Below are 24000 nucleotides of genomic sequence, written 5' to 3'. Positions count from 1 at the left end.
AGGATCTAAGACGCACAAATATATACTTCTTTGAAACACCTTCAAGTGCTATTTGGGCAATAAGTGCCTTATAAGTAGCAGAAAAGGTATATAGTGACCCTGTATAAAACGTATGGTTTCGTTAATGCCCCTAAAATGAGAAGACATTTCATTCTAGAGTTCAAAGCCAAGGAATATCTTGAATCTCGACAAGGATGATCTCTCCTCTTGTAAATAGGTTTTAAGTATCCCCCTACTTAGACTTAGCAGAATGGCCACAGATAAAATCACTTTGCCTATCTTTCTAGCATCCAATTAAAAACGTATAATAGAAAACATGAGAAATTAAAAAGAGACAAATAAATAATTTTTTAAAGGATTCAGTTTTAGTATTTCAAGGTACAAAACAGGTCCTATCCTATTGCTATGCAAGATAGATGGGTAATTAGGAGGAGTTTATTGATTTTTCGTGGCTCATTTAGAAAACTTGGCTTGTTTCACATGTATTTAAACACCAAACTTGGCAGCCTTTTTTTCTTCTTGAGGGTTTATGTGTTATTTTTTTGGGGGGGTTGCTTGTTTCTTCACTGAACCCCCAAACTTAGTCTCTGTTAACATAAAATAGGAAGATATGATGAGAGCAGAGGAAAATTCTGTGATTTAAAAATCTCTATACTATTTTCTACATTTAAACTTCGAAAGATTAAAAGCAGCTTAATTATCAATTGGTAAAACTGTTTCCTAGTATTTTTGGCTCTCAGACAAGTGTCTATACAAATAATTGTCAACCTGGGGAGGTTAATTTGAAAAGAAAAGACCCCACAAGTGGTAGTTTTGATCTCTACTTTCTCCACTTTGAGAATCACTGTTCTCCTTATTCAGGCAGCTGATGTATTGCAGCTGTAGTGATTCACCTATTTTCTTTTCAACAGTATTATTTTCATTCTATGGACTTAAAATTTTATCCTAAACTCTAGAAAAAATAAATATATGGCAACTGGTCAGTTTTTGAACATCCAGACCCCGTGATTTTAAGAAACAATTCAATATTACCCATAGTCAGGCTTTTTTCACCATAATTCCCAGTCACACCTATCATAAGCCTGGGAAGAACACCTCGAAAGAATTTACTTAGAGCTGTCCTTTTTTACATGGAAAAACAAAAAAGGCATCTGGCTTGCAATAGGGCTATAGACCTTGCAAGTCTTCTGCATTTTGGTTTAATCAGAGATTTTCCAAAAGTCTAAAGATGATGATACATCTTTAAAAAAAATAAGAGAACCATACAGTTAACTTAGCTCTGTAAACCATGGGAAAAACAATTATCTTAAGAGATGCCTTATGGGGTCATTGTTTCACATGATAAAGCAAGGAGATTAGGGGGCCAAGACTCGGTTAGAAGTCTTGGATCATTCGAATTGTTCTAACTAATGATTCTTCTTCAAGGAAAAAAGTGGGCTCCATTTCTGTTTTTAAAAATCCAGAGTGTCTGTAATAGTGCAACTAATGACAACCTTCCCGTTATTCTCACTTAAGAGGAAACCCTATAATAAGAGCTTCCCAAAATGTCAAATAATACTTGTCTCATAACAGGGCTTCTTTGTTCATTCACCATGTCTCTTTTGATACTCACAGATAATAAAAGTTCATGTAAAACTGAAGGTAATATAGAGCAGAAGCCAACACTAATTCTGTATAAATATGTCTGATTAATAAGAGTGCCATTGTTATGGTTACTTCGTAATGTCATGATTGTTACAAGAATGGAGGATAGAAGTACTCTTACTCTCGCTGTTTTTGTTCATCCTCTGTCATCCAACCCGTTTGTGAATTTTTCTTCAACGAGGGAAATGAAAGATAGACTTTGTCCATTAATTATTTCTGTTTCATTAGTTCATCTCATGAGCTGTGAAACTAGCTTTAAATTCAGGGGGAAAAAATTAGGGTTTTATTCTAAAATTAAACCTCGCATCCTCAAAAAAAACTGAATACATGCTCCAGGCTTAATTTCTAGGCTCCCTTTTCTACATGTACAACTACTATATCACTCCAACGATAAAATTTAGCATGATAGCACTAAGACATGGCTAGGAGCCTAACATGTTAAACCAAGGTTGTATGTGAGATTCAATTCCAAAAATTAGAAAAACCCCACCTTGTGAAGTAATAAGAAAGCCCAGAAGTGAGCATATGGTTCCTTATTGGAAAGGAAATAGAAAAGAAGTAATAGATAATAGCACACATTCATGGCAAACAGGCAGGCTCATAGATTTTGAAGATGTTATCTTAGGCTGGTAGATAAGTTTGTATTGTCATTACTTTGCTTTTCTCTTTAAATTCTTATCTCCCAGATCCTGGCCTCCCCCGTTGGGACAGCAGTATAATATAAAAACTTAACAGTTGATCTTAAACTTAGCTGACATTTTTATATCCTTCACAACATACTCTTTAGATTGCACCCAAGAAGGAGATCATTAAACAGTAGCAGGAGACCAGTTACCAGACCATTTTGACTGAACAAATAACACTGTGCCTTCTTGCTGACAAATCAAACAATATTCATACAATCATTACAATCAATTTCATAAATAAAGAGCTATTAACAACTGGAGAAAAATAGGAAAGAAATTCTATTTCACCCAAGTTCCTGCATCCTCTCCTCAAAGCTCACAAAGTTTCAGCAGTGGAGGACGCTGCGCATGAGAAAAAATGGACTTGGTTGAACTGGAGTCTCCTGTGAAGCAGATTTTGTCAGTCAGAAGGCAAGGACACATTTCTGTGATTATTTCAGCCTATTTTTTTGTAGTAATTAGCCAGAGTTCCATTTTGCTGGGGCTGGCATCGCTCACAGCTCACGTATTTTTTTTTTTTTTAATTTAGGCTTTTCTTTCCTTTTTATAAAGTAAATTTACATATTTTCAGTCTCTCAATCCCTTCTATGTTTTATTTATGAATATAGCCCTTCTTGATGGTAACTTTAATGTGAAAGTGGTAGTAATTAATGTCCCAGTCTGCTAGGTTAATCCCTTTCTACATTCTCTATAGAGAAGTTTAAGGTAAGTAACAGTTTACAGTCAATATTAGGTTTAATTATGCTTAATGAGAGTTAGTGTCTATGTTTACTAACTGCATTTAGGTGTGTGGATCCTAGATGAATTTTCCCTTGGCCTCATTCTGATTTTTTAATAGTGCCACTGTGTACTGTATACTCAATGCTTAAATCTATAAAGCTGTTCCTGGAGAACAAAGCAGGGAAGGCACCTGTTTCAGTTAGGACACCATTAAATGAGTGCAGTCTTAACACAAATGCACCTTTCTTTGGGAAGGGAGGTATTATTTTATAATGCTTTCCAAACAGATCTATTTGAGAGGCTAATTATTGCCTAAATTTCAGATCCTGAGTAAGTCTATACATATAAAAAGCTGTTTCATACTAAGTACTATCATCACTAGTGGTTAGTGTAAAATTATAGAGTATTAAACACTTCTAAGACTTTATTATATTAATCCTTCAATGTTATCATTTCAAATATTAAGATATAAAACTATTTTGACAAGTCACTGGTTTGGTCCCTCTTTTTTTTTTGCCTAAAAAATGTCTTTTGTCTTAAAATTGTATTTAAATTCATTGAAGCATATAGGACAAAACTTTTGTTTCCTTACTGAGCTATAACAATAAGCACCAAAACAAATACTCAGACCTAGAGGGAATCCTGTAGTAGTGATCCAAAGGAAATTTAGTACACTTATTTTTCTTAAAGGATTCCTTTTTGCTATGTTTGTGTTGTGGATAAATTTTGAGTAGAATTGAGTACTACAGTTAGTTTCTCTAAGTCTATTGATAGGCTAATCAATTCAATAAACATTTACTGAGAACCTGGTCTGAGCTAAACACAAAAAATGAAGAAAGCATATTTCCTTCCCTCAAGAAGCTTACTGTCTGGGAAAGGAGACATACTTGGTGAAATAAAGAATTTGTTTATAATTAGTTTGAGAAATTTCTTGTCTTTTGAAAATTCTACCTTTAGTTAGTAATAACCTGACTTTACATTTGCTTTTAGGAAAAAAAAATAGAGGCAAACATTTCCTTAAAAACCACAAACTAATGGGCTTAAAAGGAAAATAATGCAATCCAAACTATATGCTTAATCAGAAAAAGACTTTCTACTGCTTAGATCCTGTTTTAAAAGTATTTTAGAAATAACTAAACACATGGCCTATGATAAGTATTTGCCTCTTTTTGGAAAATTAATTTCCCCTTTTGGGGTTTCTATAAAGTTAAATGTTTTTTGTTTTTTTTTTTTAATCTTAAAGTAGCACACTCAAACATACAAGGGAAATATATTTTGTAGGAAAAAATTTTAGGAACAATACATTGGATCCTTTAAGAGTCACTTTTCTTAAGAGGTCTTTATTTTCAACGTCATCATCTAAATTATTAACTTTTCATATGAAATACATCATGCTAACAGCAGCCTAGAGAAGAATTTGAACAAAACCAAATTATCCATTTCTAAAATACTTGAAATACAAAGGGATGGTTATGTACTTCTAAGAAAAATATTCAGATGTTTTTAAATAATCATCTCTCCCTAATATTTTAGATTTAATTTTATGAATTTAGCAACAAAGAACATGGTTTAGTACAAAATGAGAAAAATTGCTTTAAAAGTAAAGAAATCATCTAAATATTATTAGATTTTTATTAAATAGCAACAGAAAACTGTATGCTGAACTACTGTCAGATATATGCATATCTTCTTTTTATCCTATAAAAAAACACTAAATTCCTCCATTTCAAATACTGAGGATACCAGCAAAGTGTTCACACATCTGGACGTCTTTCTGCACTTACCTAAACTGACCTTCCTGCTATGTACTTTCCATCTCAGTACCTTGAGCTATGCACATTTGCGAAAACCACTTGACCAGTTTATATTCTCCTTCATCATGCTACATTGAACCATCTTGAGAACTTTCAAATTGCTGACAGACACTGAGCATTCATAGGCACCAAGTTCTGTATCCCTGCTCAGCAAAATAAAAAAAGGGAAAAAACCTAGAATCAAATAGTAATAAAGTCCCTCTCACCCTGATAAACATCATTTAAAAAGTCAGTCTCATCCTGACACCAGTTATATAAAACAAGTATTATCTTAGTGTTAACTCACCGGTTATTATATAAAAATTTCTATAGTTATGTATAACAGGCTTAATATATAAATATGCATAAATATATTTGAATATAGCATGCATATGCAAGCCAGCTATTTATTATACTTGAATGTACATATTATACATATATATTTTTTTACACATAAACATTTATTCCTGAAATTTAAAGGGAAAATACTTAAACTATTTTCATAACACAAGTTCTAACTGAAATAAAATGTCCTTTAAAAACTGTAATTAATGGATGCTGTGTCACACAGTGAACCAAAGGGTCAAACCTTATAATTCACAGTTTGAGAGGTCATAGCTTAAATTATAACTTAAAAAAACTGATTATCTGTGAGTAATTTGACAAATCCATCTAATATACTCTGAATGCATATAAAGTCTTTTTGAGAGTAAAAAGAATGTATGTCCAAGTGGACAGCTGATGGAGGAAATGGCCTTTTTACTGAACAAGGCTGAAGTCCAGCATAATGACTTGGAATGCCTTTGAATGAGCATGCAAGGCTGGAAGGCCAAACAATACACACATCCAACGGGAGCATAATGAACAATCTAATCGGAAGACAAAAATATTCCACACACATGTCCAAAGAGAAGAAGGAAAAAATATACATTTCCATCACCTGCTCTTTCATCACTGCTACTACTACCCAATTCACAGATAAACTCAAACTCTGGACCATTAATAAACAATCTTTAAAGAAATAATTTTTGTTTTTTAAAAATACTAGAAATTCCCATGACTTTTCAATCTGAGATTGAAAATACTTATGGAAGTCACCTATATCATATATAGTAAACCAGATTTATAAAATTGTTTTCTTTATGACTTACCTTGAAAGCAAATATTGCTTCACCTATCTTCATCCCAAGGCCACCCACCCCTCAAGACATAATCTGAAATAATTTTGCCAGCCTGCATTTTCTAGATCTAGAAGTGAACCTCTATTAAGGAGGTAGTCCATTGAAGATAATTCCTCCATTATAGACCAAACTTCTTAACTCATGCCAGAATTAAGAAGTCCAGAAAAATGTCATTTAGTTATATGTCTATGTTATAATATTTACTTATATGTGTATTTTATTTTCTTCTTAGTCCTTCTTTCTTATCAGTTCCCCAAAGGGGAAAGACTATGTCTCATTTTTTCAACAGTTATATCTTAACCCCTAGGAAGTTCCTGGCACAGAGCAGATATTCAATAAATATTTGCTGGAGGACGGAAAGAAGGAAGAGAAGGAAGGCAGGAGGTCTATAGTTAGTTAATCTCTTCTAGCATTATTTATGTGATTGTAGGAAGAAAAATTTGGAAAAAAGTGTACACTTTATTTAGTCAGTTTACCTACCCAGCAATTCACTGACCCATGCATCTATTCTAGAAACTAAAAAGATTTAAAACAGCTTCCAAAAGTGCATATTACAAGATAAAATAAATTAAAATAGATGAAAAATAAAAAGGATGGAAATTAGAGTGGGAAATAAGATGTTTATGTATGTATACATGTAAAGACAATTAAATCATAGGAAAGGAAGGGAATTTGCTTTCTTAATGTCTTCAGTTTAAATCTTATTATAACCACTTATTATAATGCTCTTATTACAACAAAACACTAAGAGATATTTACCAGTTCCTCACGTGGCCATGTACTACAGCAAACATTACATAACCAGGTTTCTTATATCATAAGCCATAGAGTCTATTGTCAATTATAATAAAGTGTAATGAGTAAGTTATAACAGTAAAAACATAGATTTTTGTGAGAGAGCAAAGAATTCTTCTCTGAACCAGAAAAAATGCTTGCCTGGTAATTGCTTTACTTCGATGCTACTATGTCCTGTTACATGTGTCAGAAAGGAGACTTTTGTAAACACTGTTGGCTCTTGATGCGCAGGGAAATACATGCACTCAAATGTTACTAGTACAAAGGAGATCCGAACATGTAAATTATTATATCATAAGAAAACATATTTGAAAAACAGTCTGTTTCTTATAAGTGAAAGCCAAACTCTGATTCCACTTAGCCTGGTAATGTTTCTGTCATTCCCTTGGACCAGCCCACACATACTGGGCTCTTGATAGGTCCTGGGCTCGACCATCTGGCCCTTTATTTACTTAATTCTTTTTTAACACTGACAAGTGTATTAGTAACACTTCCTTGATCACTGGTAAATATAGAACCACCACACAACTAAGATTTTCCCTAATTCTGAAAGTCACTAATTAGTTGTGGGTAGGGGTTGGGGAGTATTACAAAGATATGTTGAGCAGTACTACAATAAGTAATCTAATTCCCAAGAAGAAAGCATGTTAATCTGCTTCCCACTTCATTAGAGGAATAAAAAAACATCTTGTCATCACTAAAGGATACAAAAAGAGACCTGGATATTTGGGGGAGTGGTAGATAGGGAGGAAGAATGAATGCAGCATTTAGTCAAGAAACACAAGTCCCCTACACATCTTGGACAATGGTCATGGTTTTTCTTGGTATCTTTTGATTGCTCTATTTATCAGTGTGTTTCATGAGCATACTTTATTCAATTAACATAAACACAAGCTTCCAGAGGAAACAAATATGGTAAATGAATCCTATTTAATAGAACTGATCATTCTACTGGTACTTAAGTTATGCATTAAGCAACTTTGGAAGCTGCATTAATATTTCCAAACCAGTAAAGTCTCGATTACTTGACCTTGCAGAATAAAATACTATAGGTTTAAAGGAGAGAATACAGTTTCCAAAGTTGCTAATAAGTCACTTAGAGAGAAGATATGGTCTAATTATAAGTACTAAAACTGGAAATTTATGTATTTTAAGTCCATTAGAAAACATATTTATTTTTAGGTGTTTTTTTTTTTCTGTTGAATGAGAGAGAGTCTAACACTGTTTAATCTCCTATAAGGTTTAGATTCTTCAAAGAATATCAGCTGATTGTTGTCTGTGTTAACTCAACTCCCTGAAGCTAAAGATCTTAGCTGTGTAAGTTTGGATCAGTTGTCCTCATTTCTAGGATCAAACAACATAACACCAAGCAAAAGCCTTTAAGAGACTATTTTGGGTTTCAGTCTATCTCCTTTGAACGTTTTGGGGAAAGGATGATGTTCTCTTTGTATTTACCCCAAATAACTATAATCTCAACTAAAAACTTATAAAACCGTGGATTGTGAGGTAGGTGTAAGTATTTCCAAATCTTATAACTAATGAATAAAATTTAATTGGCTCACATGCAGAAGTAAATTGATGAGAGGCTGAAGAATAGAATAAACAAGGGGGGGGGGAAGCACATTGTTTGCTATGTAATTTAAGAACTGTCAGAGAACTGGGGCATGTCTTATTTACTGGTATATGAAAAAAAGAAGAATGAATGCTTTTGCATACAAATAAATGCAGGTATAGAAACATAACAGAAGCTTTGTGTTACAATGGAACTTAAACTCCTCTGGGCAGTGATCAGCTAAGAAGGAACAGAGACAGTTACAACGCAGTGATAACTAGCTGACAGATTTATTATTCATGGCAGGTATGTAAGCAGTCAAGGCAGAGATGTTGGTGGCCTCTCCTCATCAAGTAGCTTTGCCAGTACAGACTGGATGCCTGGAACCAGGCAAGACACAGAAACAATAAAACCTAGAGCCAGCTAAGGGAAGATTCAGCACAATCCATCTCCAATTTTAAACAGTACTAGAAATCTCCATTGAAGAATGTTTTTCCCTTGGGATTGGCATATATTGTATTTACAGGATATTGACCAACACTCCTCTCTATTTATCTTACTGTGCTTAGCAACATACCTGAAACACCTACCCAGAAGTTCCCAGTATATTACAGAAAAAAGTGATTTTAACATTAGTTGGCAAAAATTTCTGTTGATAGGTATGTCATTACATGAACAGATGGTCAAAGTGAGTCCATTTCACTGATAGTATATTACGTGGGTCTTTTTATCTCTGAACAACCAAACCAAGCAAAAGCACAGCACAGAAGAGGTCATTGTGCCTTCCCTCATTTGGTTGGCAGCTTTATCTTTGAAACATGAAAATAAAACTAACATGGACTATAATCCTCCATAGTACCATTTCTACATAACATGTAATAGAATATGTAAGTATTCATATTTAAAAATCATCCTGATATTTGTGAAGATGGAAAAATACAAGGGATATTTTTTATCTTTCAACTCCATGATCTGCAGTAAAAGGAGAAAAAATAAAGGTCATATTTCCTGTTCTTCAGTTTTTTATCTAACCAACTGTTTATAAGAAGAAAGCAAGTTACAATTCTTTATTGGTATTCAGGTCTTTTAATGAAAGCTCAGGAAAAATATATTTAAAAAAAACAAATCTCCATAAAAAATCTATTTTCCTTAGATTATTTTTACTTAATAATTTTAAAATATAACAGCTGAAATATTCATAACCAAATGAATTAATAGTGTAGCAGATATCCAATCACCAATTACTACATTTTACACCATGAGATCTCTTGAAATACACACACACACACATACACACACACACACACAGACACACACTACTATTTGGATTCTTAGTATGATAGCTTCATCAATATAACCAACCCAAAATATAGTTTACCTTGATTTTGTAAAATAAAAATAAATAATATTATGAAGCAAAAGAAAAACTAAAAATGTATGTATATCTATAACAGCTAGCAGTCAAAACAACAGCTGAAAATCACACTGCTAAAATGCATCTACACATGTGGCTGTGAAAACTTAAGTGCAAGGAAAATTCTGGTTACCTACCTTCAAAAGGAGCTGATGAAGTATGAGATTTAAGAGTACATCTTTAGTACTTCTGTACCTTAAAATATTGCCGAGTATTAATTTTTCATCAAGTTGTCATTTTCTCTGACATTTGGTTTTATTAATCAAGGCATTTATCATTAATTTGTAGAAAATATCGTAATTAAGCCAAATAAAATAAAATCCTTAAAAGGTTAAAATTAGAAAGCAGGTGAATGAGAACTTTGACATTACCCTGTTGACATACAGGAGTTTTTTGAAAGTATGGGAATCAAGTTTTTGCAGTGAGTTTGGTGCCTCAATCTTAGGGCTGGCTGGTTTTTTAAAATGTTATAAAGATTTGATTTAAAGCTCTCTGACAGTTTTGACATTCAGGTGAAAGTACTGCTGCTGCATTTGGAAAATTTGCATATCCCACTGCTAAACGGAATGTTTGAGGTGTGCACTGGTGTAAAGAAATTAAAAACAAGCTATCACACATGCTTAAGTGTATGTATTCACAAAACTGATGGTTGGATCACACCACCCCATCTCCCTCCAATGTAATCTGTGATTTACTCTTCTATAATAAACTACCCTACCATGTTATTCTCGCTGGAAGATCTAACCATGCATGTAAGAAGCAAAGTAATTACAGTCCCCTCTTGTTTCAGAAACCTTCTTCAATCCCTATGAGCTCTTTATACACAATGCAGCAACACAAGTCTATTGTAAACTTCTTGCCTGAAATTCTGGATTTCTGACTATGAGTCGCCACTAAATCTTGTCTGCACAGTTTCACTGTCCCCCAAAAATGCATTTTTATTTCTTTTTTTTTTTTTTTTTTTTTTTTTTTTTTTTTTTTTTTTTTGCATTTTTATTTCTAATAGTTAGTTGTAAAGCTCTTGCTGAAGAGGAATTGGTACTGACTTTTTGTCTTTGAGCCAATGTGTCTATTTAAGAAAAGGGCAAGGTATAAAATCAGAAGAGTTCCAAACTGATTTAAAAAACAGGGGAGGGGCCATAATACATTCCCAAAAAGAAGGATCAAGGGGTATATAGCAACACCCAATTAGGGTGACATCTTCTGAGATGACACAAGGTTTCTTCTTTTTTTGACTTATAATTTCAGATTGTTTTAGGTAGACATAGAAAATTTTATTTAACGTGCTAAAGGGCAATAAAGAAAAGACCTGAGGCAGTAAACCCAAGGCCTTTAAAATTATGAAACTTTCCAGGAAGGTAAAAACCTATTGAAGAAAATATCATTGGATATTACCTTTAGTCTTCAGAGTCTCAAAGGGCAATTCTTAACACTTCTTTTTGTGTGACTGTAAAAGAGAAATACTTAAACTTAGTAATCTGCCAAGGAAACAATTTACATTTCCACAATACCTTTATGACTAGTCATGAGAAGTAGGTAGTTGAGTTTGTGTATGCCAACTAATATCTATAGTTTTTTGTTTGTTTTGTTTTGTTTCGGCCGCGCCATGCAGCACATAGGATCTTAGTTCCCTGACCAGGGATCGAACCCAAGCCCCCTGCACTGGAAGTGTGGAGTCTTAACCACTGGACCGCCAGAGAAGCTCCAATATCTATAGTTTTAAAAAGAAAAATAAAGGCTAACACATTAATTTGTCTATGTGCAGAACAATACTCAGTAAAATATGGCATGAATTTACAGTTTAAACCACTGTGTGTACAGGGTTTAGATGGAGAACAGAATATTTATTATAGTATTATTAGAAGCTTTATTAATTTACACAAACAGATGTTTTTACATTTATATTTTTTAAATTAAAAAAACTGATCTAAAAAAACCCACTAATCTCCAATAGTCTTTATTACATTTATGTGTTTATTCTTAATTACCAGAGATTTTGCCAAGATCTACTACCCATAATACACTGGTAAGCACTGGTAAGTTAGGAAGTATACAAAGATAAAATACAAGCCCTGTCCTCAAAATATGAGTGAGGTTGGAGAGATTTTCATAAAAAAGATAATCTAAAGAGAATAAAAAGTAAATGGGTGGAAAGAAACAGGGAGTAGAGGGTAACATGCTCAACAGAGCTTGAACCGGTCTTTAGTACCTAATGCACTGATATTAGAACATGGCTTTATGTTCCCTGTCTCAGCAAGCAAGGCTAATAGGAGGGTCCTACTCAGATTTGGAGGCAGGGATGTCAAACAAATGGATCAGTCACTTTTAAACTATCTTCTGACCAAATGCTTTTGATAGTATAGAATGAAAACTAGGACTGGGAGCAGTAAAGCAGGCAGGATGCTGAGGTGACTTTAAAGCCAATTTGGTGAGTTAAAATATAAAAAGATTTAACTAGAAACAACTCTCCTATTAAAAATTGAGTTTGATATTGTATGTCCTCGGAAAGCGATCTCTCTAAATTTGCTATGAAATCTCATTGAGGACCTTGATGTCATATTTACTAATAATCTCCAGAGATTCAGCCATTCATAATCTCAAAAGCAGTTTTACTAATGGAAATGCGCATATAAACATAAGCCAATCCTGTAAACGAGTACATCTACCGTAAAAGTCCTATTAAAATGAAGACGGTCTAAGGGTTTTAACTGACTAGATCTTTAAGATGCAGAAACAAAGGGAAAACAAAGACTCAAACAACAAAGCATACCAGCGATCCTGAGCTTATGCTGTACTAATAAATAAATGGGATCCAGAAAAGGAAGGTGATAGTTCTGCTATAGTCAGGGTACCTGAGTAATACTACACTTACTCTGCAACATCAACTTTAGAAGAGGCTCTGAAAATTAGAATCTGCTAGGAGGAGTGAGATAATAACCATTAATCATGGATAAACAGAGGATAACTAGGAATGGAAAAGAAAAAAAAATGTTCAGGTTGTAGGGATGAGGGGGGGAAGGATACTTTGGAGGAAATTAATTTGGCCATTACATGATATTTTATAAAAGTAATTTTTATTATTTATTGTCTGTCTTCCCTCCTAGAATTGAAGGGCCATGAGATCAGGCCCTGTCTCTTTCACTGTATCCCCCATTTATATGAATAGTGTCTGCTACATAGTAGGAGATCAATGAATATTTATTGAAGGAAAGAATCAACAGCCTGACCAACCTATGAAAAGGCACTAAGTCTATATCTATTTACAGATGAAACAATTTAAGCTTAAAGAAGTTAAATGTTATATATTAAACTTTGACCTTTTGCAACTGCAAACTTCTACAACCCATTTTTCATAGTCTTTCACTCAATATTCATTCTAGCAGGGGAAACAAACAATAAGCAAATAAATCATTAAACCAATAATGTCCTATAATTAATACTATGAGGACAAACAAAGCAAGGTAATAGCATTGAGAGTTACATGGGCTGATATTTTAGATAGGTCTGGACAGAAAATCTTCTCAGAGAAGGCGACAATAAGAAAATTCCTGAGTGAAGTAAGGAAAAGAGTCAAAAAAAAAATATCTGGGGCTATATGGGCTGTTATAAGGATTAAAAGAGATACACACTACCTTTCTTAGTATCGTGGCTTGCAAACAGTACTCTCAATAACTATTATTTTATTACGTTGCTATTATTTTTATAAATGGTGAACTCCCCCACTAGATTATAAATTTGTCAAAGACATCCATTTTTCTTTCCCTACAGCTCCTTAAATAGTGCCTAGAAAGAATTCAATAAACATTTATAAAATTGAAAATATGAAGACACAATTATCAGTTCAGTAATTAGAAAAACAGACCATATGAATATGAGACAGTTACCGTATTTCATATGCCTAAATCAATCTAATTCTGTTAAATCAATGTCACTTAATAATTAATCATTTATGGATTAAAAAGAAAGGAAAAAGGGAAAATATATAAAATGGTTAGAGCCAATAAGTCATAGATAAAAAAAGAGTAAGAAATAATCAGAAAAAAATGAAGGTATTGATACTAGCCCACTATCTTGACCATTCACACGCTCTTTGTCTGCCTCCATCAGATTAATACATGTTTCTAGCACAAGAACCCTACAGCGCAGGCAGCTGATTCATTTATGTGTTCCTAATACAAGCACAGGGCCTGGTGTATAGTGAACAGTCAATAAATCTTTGTTGAACTGAATTGAACTAAAATTATTTTTAGTAGTTCTGATGTTTTAAAGCTAGTTTAATTTTTTTAAGTGATAAAATAGAATAGGAGATTACAATAAAAAAAAAAAAAACAAGTATTAGGTATTGGCTCTGCAGCAAAGAAGTAGAAAACAAGGTTAGCTTTTACCAAAGACTGAAATATAAGTGACAGTGTGATAACTGTCATTGAAAGAGACAGATCTGTAGAACAGACCATAGGGACTTCAGTATGGGGTAAATATTACAGGTTGCATTTCCAGAGTGTTGAGATAGTTGACTCATTAAATGACCAAAAAAAAAAAAATTGTTCCCTACCTTTGCCATGCACCAAAACAAAAATCAGATTGATATATCTGAATACAGTAAGTAAAATAATCAAAGAGCTTTAAGAAAACTTATGTATATAATTTTCTGAACTCCAAGGTAAGAAGGCCTTTTGAAGCACATAAGTAATAGTATGTAACATAAGCACAAAGATTTATGAATTTGACTACTTAAAATTAAAACTTTTATAAATCCAAAAGTATCTTGAACAAAATTAAGATGTCTACAACAAATAAAGACAAATATTTTTAACTTATATGATATTCATAGCGTTAATAGTCTTTATCTAGAAAGAAAGAAAGAAAGAAAGAAAGAAAGAAAGAAAGAAAATATCTGTTTTTCAAATGAACAAGTAATTCACAACAGAAAAAACTTAAGATATATATGAAACAATATTAATCTGTAATTGCAATGAAAGAAATGCAAATTAAAATAACTTAAATACTCCATAATAGTGAACTGGTTAAATAAATTTTATGTGATATAATGATAAGCTTCCATTAAATAAGGCAAGTAAAAATTTATAATACACCATTAAGCTCAAAATTCAGGTTGTAAAATGGTAATGATATTAAGATAGCAATTTTTAATAATTTGTGTATATATAATATACATAAACTATGCAAATTTTTGGTCATATGCATATATAAATGTTGATCTATATGTATGTGTGAGTACATATGTATTAGAAAAAAATATATGTATTATAAAAAGCATGTAAGCACCTATATACTAAATTATTCCCAGTACTTATCTCAGATATTAAGATATAATAGGTATTTTTCTTTTTACAATTTCCTTCCAAATATTCTACAATACATACAAATTACTTTTCATAAAGACAAAAGAGCACTAAAACAAGACACTTAGTCTATGGTGCAGAAAAAAAATTAGATGATATATCATAAGATTTCCTGAATGTTAAGAAAGCCATTTGAAAATGTCTATCTGTCCTATTTTTGGTGAAGGCCACCTCCATTAAGTGCATAGATTTTTAAAAAAGAGGTAAAGAAGGGAAGAAGATGGAGTGAGGGAGGGAAGAAATAGAACAACAAAGCAAAAAAAAGAAAGTAAAAGGAAAGAAAAATAAGATTTGTTAAAAAAAAAATAAAACAGCAATCACAAATAATGGTACCTATCAGATTCCTAGAAGCCAAATTTTAATTGTCCACATATTTGATCAAATTTTCAAAGAAAGGCACAGCCTGGAATGTAGAAAATTTAAGAGGTTTGAGGTTATATTTATACAGTAAGCATACTATTATAAGAGAAAACAGTTAAAACATGTATCAATTTCAGCAATAGGACCACTACAGAGAGACAAACAAAATTCACCATGAGAACAAATGAAGCATCAGTTTTAGAGGCAGGAGGAGTATAATTTCAAATAAGTAAAAATTCAAACTAAGCAAATGACAGGCTGGGACAAAATGAATAGAAACTGTTAAAGACTATTTGTTATCAATAATTACAGAAAATGTCTTCATCATTAAATAAAGATTTAAATACAAACTTTGGTTGTATCTGATCAAAGATGTCAAATGAAAACCAATTTACAATCCTTAAAGAACATCAGAAAGAAAGAACCTGTACATACATGGTCAAGAGGATAAGACATATTTTAAGACTAGAAAAGACTAATTTAGTTCTAGTTCATCCATAATGGTGCTTCTGAAGGTGGAGGTATTCATTCTGGCTTTGGGTATTATCAAAGTTTTTGAAACACCAGAGAAATCTGATAAGTTCTACGGTAGACTTCTCCAAGAATCCATAAAAGTGACCTGGCTAAACCCTACACTAAAGCCATCTAAAATCAAATCAAATTCCATTGAGCCAGAGCTCTAGGGCAACAGAAGACCATTCACTTGACTCAATTATCCTTTCTGTTAGGTATTTCAGTTTCCCTTCCAAATAGAGGGGAAAAGTTCAGAAAGATTATGTACTAAATACTGCCTTTAACCTTAAAATCCAATCAATTCCTTTTTTTTTCTCACTTGTCTCTTTAACAGTAACCCAAGCCATTTCCTTTATAATGTGCAGCTTTACTCAGTTTATTTTTATTTCCCAATAGCAGAATGCCTTAAATAAAATCTTAAAAACCAACACACCAACAAATAAATAAATTAAAACACCATGACTATAAAAAGTACATGGTCTAACCTGCTTAATTATTAACAGGTAAACAGAATGCATTTCTGAATTATTTACTTAATCTCCTTCAATTAAAAACTTTAAATAAAGTTTTTGAGCTTGGAATGTGTACCCTTTCTGAGGATCCATAAAACAATTATTTAAAAATATTCTATTAAGACATGTTAATAAAAGCAACTAAAAACACCAAAGTAAATGTGAATTTAAACATTTGCATAAGTGCATAAGAAATACAACACATTTTTAAGATTTCAGAGTTCAGTAAAATTCCCTTTCTTCCAACTTCCCCTTGTCCTCTTTCAGATACTTTATTCCACAGTGCCTTTGGACAGAATGAGTAGAAATATTCTGTACTAAATTATATTAATGAGATTGATACAATAATGGTTTTGAAGCAAGCATTTATATAATGCTTTTACTCCTAAGCATATCATAAGAAACATACAATTATGAAACTATTGCAAATGTTAATAATTCTGAAACTAGGACAAGAAAGAATGAACAGTAGACAATAATCACCATTTTCTCTGGACAAAATACCAACTCAGCTAATATACTGAAGAATGATTGCTGCTTGACATAAGTAAGCATTGATTACCTGGAATGCTGGCTAATTAAATTTTCTGGCTAGCTAAGTGTTCACCAGGGAGAATAAAATTTTCATTTTGATCCTTTTAACTAAAAACCTAAAATATACTATTCGATTTTTCTGCCTTGGTATATAGGGTATTATACTTTTATCTTCACTGAAGACAAAAAATTTATATTGTTTCAGAGGATGGTTCTTACTCTTTTGGGGGATCATAATTCTCTCTGAGAAGATGATAAAAACCAAGAATCTCTTTCTCTAGGAAAGTGTACATGTTCACAAAATTTTGAATAAAATTTCCAGGAGTCCACGAACCCATGTAAAGACCACTTGTCTTCTAATTTTACAGAATTCTAAGTAGGTAGACATAGGAGACTGTACTGACTACACAGTGATCTCAAGACATAACAAGGATGTTTAAAGTTGCTTTTTGAAGACGCCCCTAATAAGGAACTATCACCTTATGATTTGTCTCTTTTTTTTCAAAAAGAGGGGTATAAAAACAATTCTGTTTAATTTAACCTTAATCTAAATGTTAAATAATGTCTCCTTTTAGGACAATTGTACTACCATTGCTTTGAGTTTTAAAACAAAATAGTGCTGTTTTCAAATCATTCCACATTCTAGAAGTGGCAACAATTTTCTCATACATTTGTAACTCTTAGAGAAGGCAGGGTCAGAGAGAGAGCTACTTAATTTTTACCTTTACTTCTAAAGATTATCAGAAAATAGCAAATACATAAGCATTTCCTGTATTCAGGTTTTGTTCTAAGTACTTTTATGTATACTTAATGTAAAATTAAAAAACAAAAAAACTCTAAGAGGTAGTTACCTCAAAATCAGATATCATTATCCCTATTTTATTGATGTGTAAACTGAAGCACAAACAGATTAGGAACTTTGCCAAAGATCACGTCTCTACTGAGTGGCAAAACCAGGATTCACACCCATTCAATCTTCCTGCAGAGTCTATACTCCTACAAACCATACTACATTTCCAGTTTCAATCCATCATGAGGTGATGGGTTTTCTTGCATGGTTTTATATTTAACACAAGTCCACCTCTTCACTACCATACAAGCGATATTCATAGTGTTGTGCTCAGACATAGCCATTTGGGGAGTTGTTCATAAGTTACTGACAAAACTAACACCACCTTTGTGACAGTTATATACCCTTGTAAATTTCCCAGAGTCAACTACTCAGAGGAAAATCCTATGATAAAAGCTGACCCCTCATTTCCTTTTCGGAAATAGCTCTGATGAGATAAAAAATTGAATGATTATATATTATTGTGAGGGCCAACCAAGGTAAGTGGGCCATATTGTCATAATAACAGCTCCCAAAGGTAAGACTGTCTGTTATTCCTAATTTGTCTGAAGAAAGGAACAAACCAGATTATATGATTTTTACTTTCTAGTCTGAAATAGTTTCTATGAAATAGAAATATTAAAGTAAAATGTATATTTAGTGAGGGCAGGCCAGTTGCTTCAGTGACTAAACCTGCCACAACATGAAAATTTTCTTGGCATATCTTTCTCACTGACAGATTGAGTGTTCACGGAGATAGCAACCAATTTGTTGCTCAGGATTTGCTTTCAGTGTACCAACCTTTACATTTGGAGTAGTCCCATTAAGAGTAAAGTTTGATGAAAGAAAGAAAGAGAGAAAGAAAGAAGAAAGAAAGAAAGAAAGAAAGAAAGAAAGAAAGAAAGAAAGAAAGAAAGGAAAGAGAGAAAGAAAAGAAGGAAGAAAGGAAGGGAAAGAGAGGAAGGAAGGAAGGAAGGGAGGGAGGGAGGGAGGAAGAGAAAGAAAGAAAGACGGGAAGGAAGGGAGGGAAAGAGGGAGGGAGGGAGGAAGGAAGGAAGGAAATCCCATCCTTACAGTTTGCATAGGAAAGCTTTCCATTTTAAACTTGTTCCATTTAATTTTTATTGAATTACTCCCTACATGTAATACAATCAAGGAGGTACCAGTGAGAGACAAATATAAAAAGGCAAAATAAAGCAGAATGTTCAGAGTCCTGAAAAATTGTTAAAGATCACTTAGACAGGAAAGAAAGTACAGCAAAAGTCAAATACAAATACAGATGCAAGACTACAGAACAAAAAGGACCTTGGTAATGGAGACAGCTTTCCTTTATTAGACCCAGGGACTGTTATGAAGTAATTGATTGCAATGTAGCCAAACCAGGCTGAGAATGAGAACCTGGTTAAAATAGAAAGTATGCCTGGAATAAAACATCATCCTTGGCTCCTTCTGTCTTTAAATCATCCTACAAACCACAATAAAACAAATATTTGGAAATCATCAAGTTATTGTCTTATTCCCTATAATGATTCCCAACCACTTACAATATCAAATCCTTTGTGCTTGGTTTTCAGGGTCCTCCATAATCTGGTTCCATTATGTATCCTCTCTTCAAATAATGCAGAAATTGTACCCTCCAATCCAATCAGGTAAGATTTCAAACCAATATACACTGATTCAGCAAACGTTTTTTTGAGCCTACAGTGTGTCTAGGAGTGTTCATGTAACTGAAATCTACACAGTCTTAGAGCCAAAGAACCAAGTGTTAACCTCCAATTTCTCTAAAACTCTATGTGAATTCTTTCTCCCTTCCCACTCTTCTCTTATTCCTATCCAGACACCTATTCATGACCTTCTCTTGGATTCAACAAAAATTGATTCAAATAAAATTAATTCAATCACTCTCATTTGACTTCAAAAACCTACATATCTGTTTAAAAACTATTGATTCTTTGGGTACCTAAGAAAACAAACAGAGGGTCACCCTGTTACTAACACTCTCCCACAGACACAAAACATGGTGGATCCTAAATTAACACAACACACACATACACACAAACTCTTTCACTAGGATCTAGATACACTGGTCTTCTTTCTGTTCCTTTGTGAGGCCACAACTGGTTGGGGTTTTTTAACTTGTTCTTCTAAAGTCTCTTCTCCCAGATCATTTCATGGTGGCTTCCACTTCTCGTCATTCAATCTTAGCTCAAATGGTACCTTGTTACCTTTATCCCATTATCCACCCTTTCTGACACAAATCACTCTTTATCACTCTCTGCAATCATTATGTTTTAAATTTATGAACTCATTCATTGCCCATCTTCCTACATTAGGGAGAGCTATACACTATCCACTGCCAAATCACTTGTTTCTGGGCATTATGCCTGGCACGCAGTGAGCACTCATATATCTGAGGAATGAATAAACAAACACAAAAAAGTAATTATGAAGTTAATATTCAAGCCATAAATATTTATCAAGCACCTACCATGCACAGGTGATTTTTTTTAGTTGAATCGCAGGCTGAGGAATGCTCTGCTCCTAATATAAGTACTTTGGGAGAAAGGTCCAAGATAAATTTGATGATGCTTATTTTGAAAGATTTCTAAACAAAATAGATTGTTACAGAATAAGACCTAAAATGCCTCCATATTTAAGACTAACAACACTGTTTTTCTCAGTCACAGTTCCCTTCACATTTCCCCCATTAAACCTATTGATATATCATCATCAACTTTTATGATGTCAAGGACAGCTGAATGGAACTGAGTGAAGGCAGTGACAGTGTCACATATGTCATTTTGGACCTTTATTGCTGAAACGGATGGGTCAGTCCCCATGAAACACAGAAGATTTAGCTTAAGACTAAACCCTAAGAGTAGTAACATGTACAAATTCACTCCCTCCTTTATACAGTGTACAAATATTCTACCTATGCCCAGACTTGATAACAATTCTAATGCTTCTAAAGGTTAAAAAAATTCATGTAAACCAGGGATCAGCAAACTATCTGTAAAGGGCCATATGATAAATATTTTAGGTTTTGTAGGTCATGTGGTTTCTATCTCAAATACTCAACTCTGCCATTGTAGCAGGAAAGCAGCCAAAGGCAATAAATACATAAACAAGGATGCCTGTATTTCAAAAAAAAACTTTATTTAAAAAATAGAGAGTGGGATCATCAGGTAAATGCAAATCAAAACTACAATGACATTCTGAGGTGGTGCCCACCAGCACCAATGTCCACGTGATGGGAGAAGCTCCCAGGAATGGCTGCTGCCAGGGTCTACGTCCCCAGGGTGAGCTGCAGTTGCCTCCTGCTTCTCTGGGAGACTCTCTAAGACCAGCAGGAACTAAGGGCCCTACTCAGGTGGAGGATAGTGACATCATGCTGAGACCCCAGACTTGTGAGAAGCAGAGGTTGATGACTGAGATTGCTGGAACACCACCCTTGTTACCTTATCACCAACCAATCAGAAGAAAGTCATAAACCCTGAAGTCATCACCCCAAATGTTGCCTTTAAAAACTCTTCCCTGAAAACCATCAGGGAGTTCAGGTGTTTGGAGAACGAGCTGCCTGTTCTCCCTGCTTGGCCCTTGCAATAAACCTTTCTCTGCTCCAAAAGAAACAAACAAAAAAATCACAATGAAATATCATGTCGCAACTGTCAAAATGGCTATTATGAAAAAGGCAAGAAATAACAAGTGTTGAAGAAAAGGGATATTTTATGCACTGTTGGTAGAAATGTAAATTGGTGCAGCCACTATGAAAAACACATGTAGGCTTCTCAAAAAATTAAACAGAACTACCATATAATCCAGCAATTCCATTTCTGGTAATTTATCCATAGGAAATGAAAACACTACCTTGAAGAGATATCTGCACCCCCATGTTCATTGTAGCATTATTTACAATAGTCAAGACTTGGAAACAACCTGAATACCCATCCATGGATGAATGGATTTTTTAAAAAACTGTTTTATATATACAATGGAATATTATTCAGCCATAAAAAGAAGGAAATCTTGCCACTTGTGACAACATGAATGGACCCTGAGGCCATGATGCCAAACGAAACAGGTCAGACAGAGAAAGACAAATACCATATGATCTCTCTTATATATAATGGAATCTTATGGAATCTACAAAAAAAAAAATGTACTGTAGATACAGAGAAGAGATTGGTAGTTGCCAGAGCTGGGGGCGGGGGGAGTGGGCAAAATGGGTGAATGTGGTCAAAAGATACAAACTTGCAGCTATAAAATAAATAAGTCCTGGGAATGTAATGTACATCATAGTGACTATATAGTTAATAATACTGTATTGTATACTTGAAAGTTGCCAAGAGAATAGATCTTAAAAGTACAAGGAAAAAAACTGTAACTATGTGGGGTAATGGGTGTTAATTAGACTTACTGTGGTGATCATTTTGCAATATATACATATACAGTATCAAACAATTATGTTGTATACTTGAAACTAATATAACGTTATATGTCAACTATACCTCAATTAAAAACAAACAAAACAGAGAGTAAGACAGATTTGTTGACCATTGATCTAAATCCATCAATAAAGCCTATGGAATTTCTATATAGGGCAAACAGAGCAACAAAATATGATTAGAAGGGGTACTAGGAGAACTTGTATTAGAAGCCATCTTTATGTGATATGCATGTTGCTTTTTCATGAATTGCATGAGTATTTAGGGGGATCAATAGAGATTATGGGGGACCCAAACCTCTCAGGTCACCCTTGTCACTGCCACCTAATCCCAATTTGGGTATATTTTTGGCACTATATTTTGGTCTTAAGTAGATTCATTGTCTTTCCATAAATATTCAATCCATTAGATTATTTGTATCCTAATTTTTAAATTATTTTTGAAAAGCTACAACAAATACTCAGTTGAAGTTAAAAAATGCATTCCCTTTATCCATGCTAATTCTGCAATTCTATTTTAAACAACTATTAATTTTGTCAGACATGATTTGTTTGTAATAAACTCATCTTGTTCATTGGTCATGATTCCTTTGTCTTCAAGATATTTACTGATTTTTCTTCCAGTATTTTATTGAAAATGTTGTCAAGCCATTTCAAGCTACATTTTCATTACACTCATTACAAGAATTGTTTCTTCCTCAAAATCTTTTAGGTCTTCTAAATTTCCCAATTAAAATAAACCTTCCTATATCTGAAGTACTAAATACTCCTTTACCTGATTCAGGTTGATAACCATCTTAAAAGGTATTTTAAGCTTTTCAAAATTGTATCCCAACACCAAAATAGCTACACAATTAAATAAAACTTGGCTGGTAAAGATTCTAAATGATAGTACATTGATCCACATTGTCATGAGATGCATTATTTATTAATTAGTAATATTATCATTTTCTATTCTCTGTATTACAGTTGCTATGATAAATCCTACTGCCAATCAGCTTTCATTAAGTTATCAGGCCTTCTATTTGTGGTAACCAATAAACTGTACTCTACCTTTCCAACATGAAATTCTGCTTTATCTGTTCTGGCCACATAAATCTCCAGAACCTATGGTGTCAAAATATTTTTTAAGCTTCAACTAGGCTTTTGCACAAACGCTAAAGCTGTAACATCTAAATGTAAAGTTTACAATTAAGCTACATCAGCATGTCATACAACCATGAATTTTAAAATAAAATAAGAAAATATAAGATTTTAGACAATATTATAAAAGCTGCTTCAATTGGATTCAGTATTCAATAAATGAAAACACTTGAGAATCCTAGTAAAAGTAAACCTTGAGATGGTTGAAATATCCATTCTAAATAATGGGAACATTTAGGTAATTATCTATACAAAACAAGGATCAGGCTTTTTGAGGTCATAAAATGCTTGACCTTCCCAGGTAAGATGAATGTGGAAAGCTTACCACTAAATTACACAATAGGAATAAGACTGTTGAATCTATCTGAAAAATAACATTTTCAAAAGTTTCATAAAGTAACTGATTCATTAAATAAATAATTGGAAAGATTTTTTTCTCTTTTCTGATATGAAGGAGAATCACAAAATTTTGCAATATTTGCAAAAGAGAATGAAGTGTTCACGTCCCACTTGTGAG

General features: G+C 33.3%; 1 protein-coding gene across 1 annotated transcript in view; it reads right to left on the bottom strand.

Annotated features, from left to right (window-relative positions):
* The window catches only part of ZBTB20 (zinc finger and BTB domain containing 20), an 808814-nt gene that overhangs the window by 618664 nt on the left and 166150 nt on the right, over positions 1–24000 (bottom strand). The window contains exon 3 of the mRNA XM_057544981.1: positions 11181–11232. The gene's annotated coding sequence lies outside the window, so the exon portion shown is untranslated. The remainder of the gene's footprint in view (positions 1–11180; positions 11233–24000) is intronic.

The sequence above is a fragment of the Balaenoptera acutorostrata genome, chromosome 4, assembly GCF_949987535.1.
Source record: "Balaenoptera acutorostrata chromosome 4, mBalAcu1.1, whole genome shotgun sequence".
In the NCBI taxonomy this organism is placed as follows: domain Eukaryota; kingdom Metazoa; phylum Chordata; class Mammalia; order Artiodactyla; family Balaenopteridae; genus Balaenoptera; species Balaenoptera acutorostrata.
This window is presented reverse-complemented; position numbering and strand designations above follow the sequence as displayed.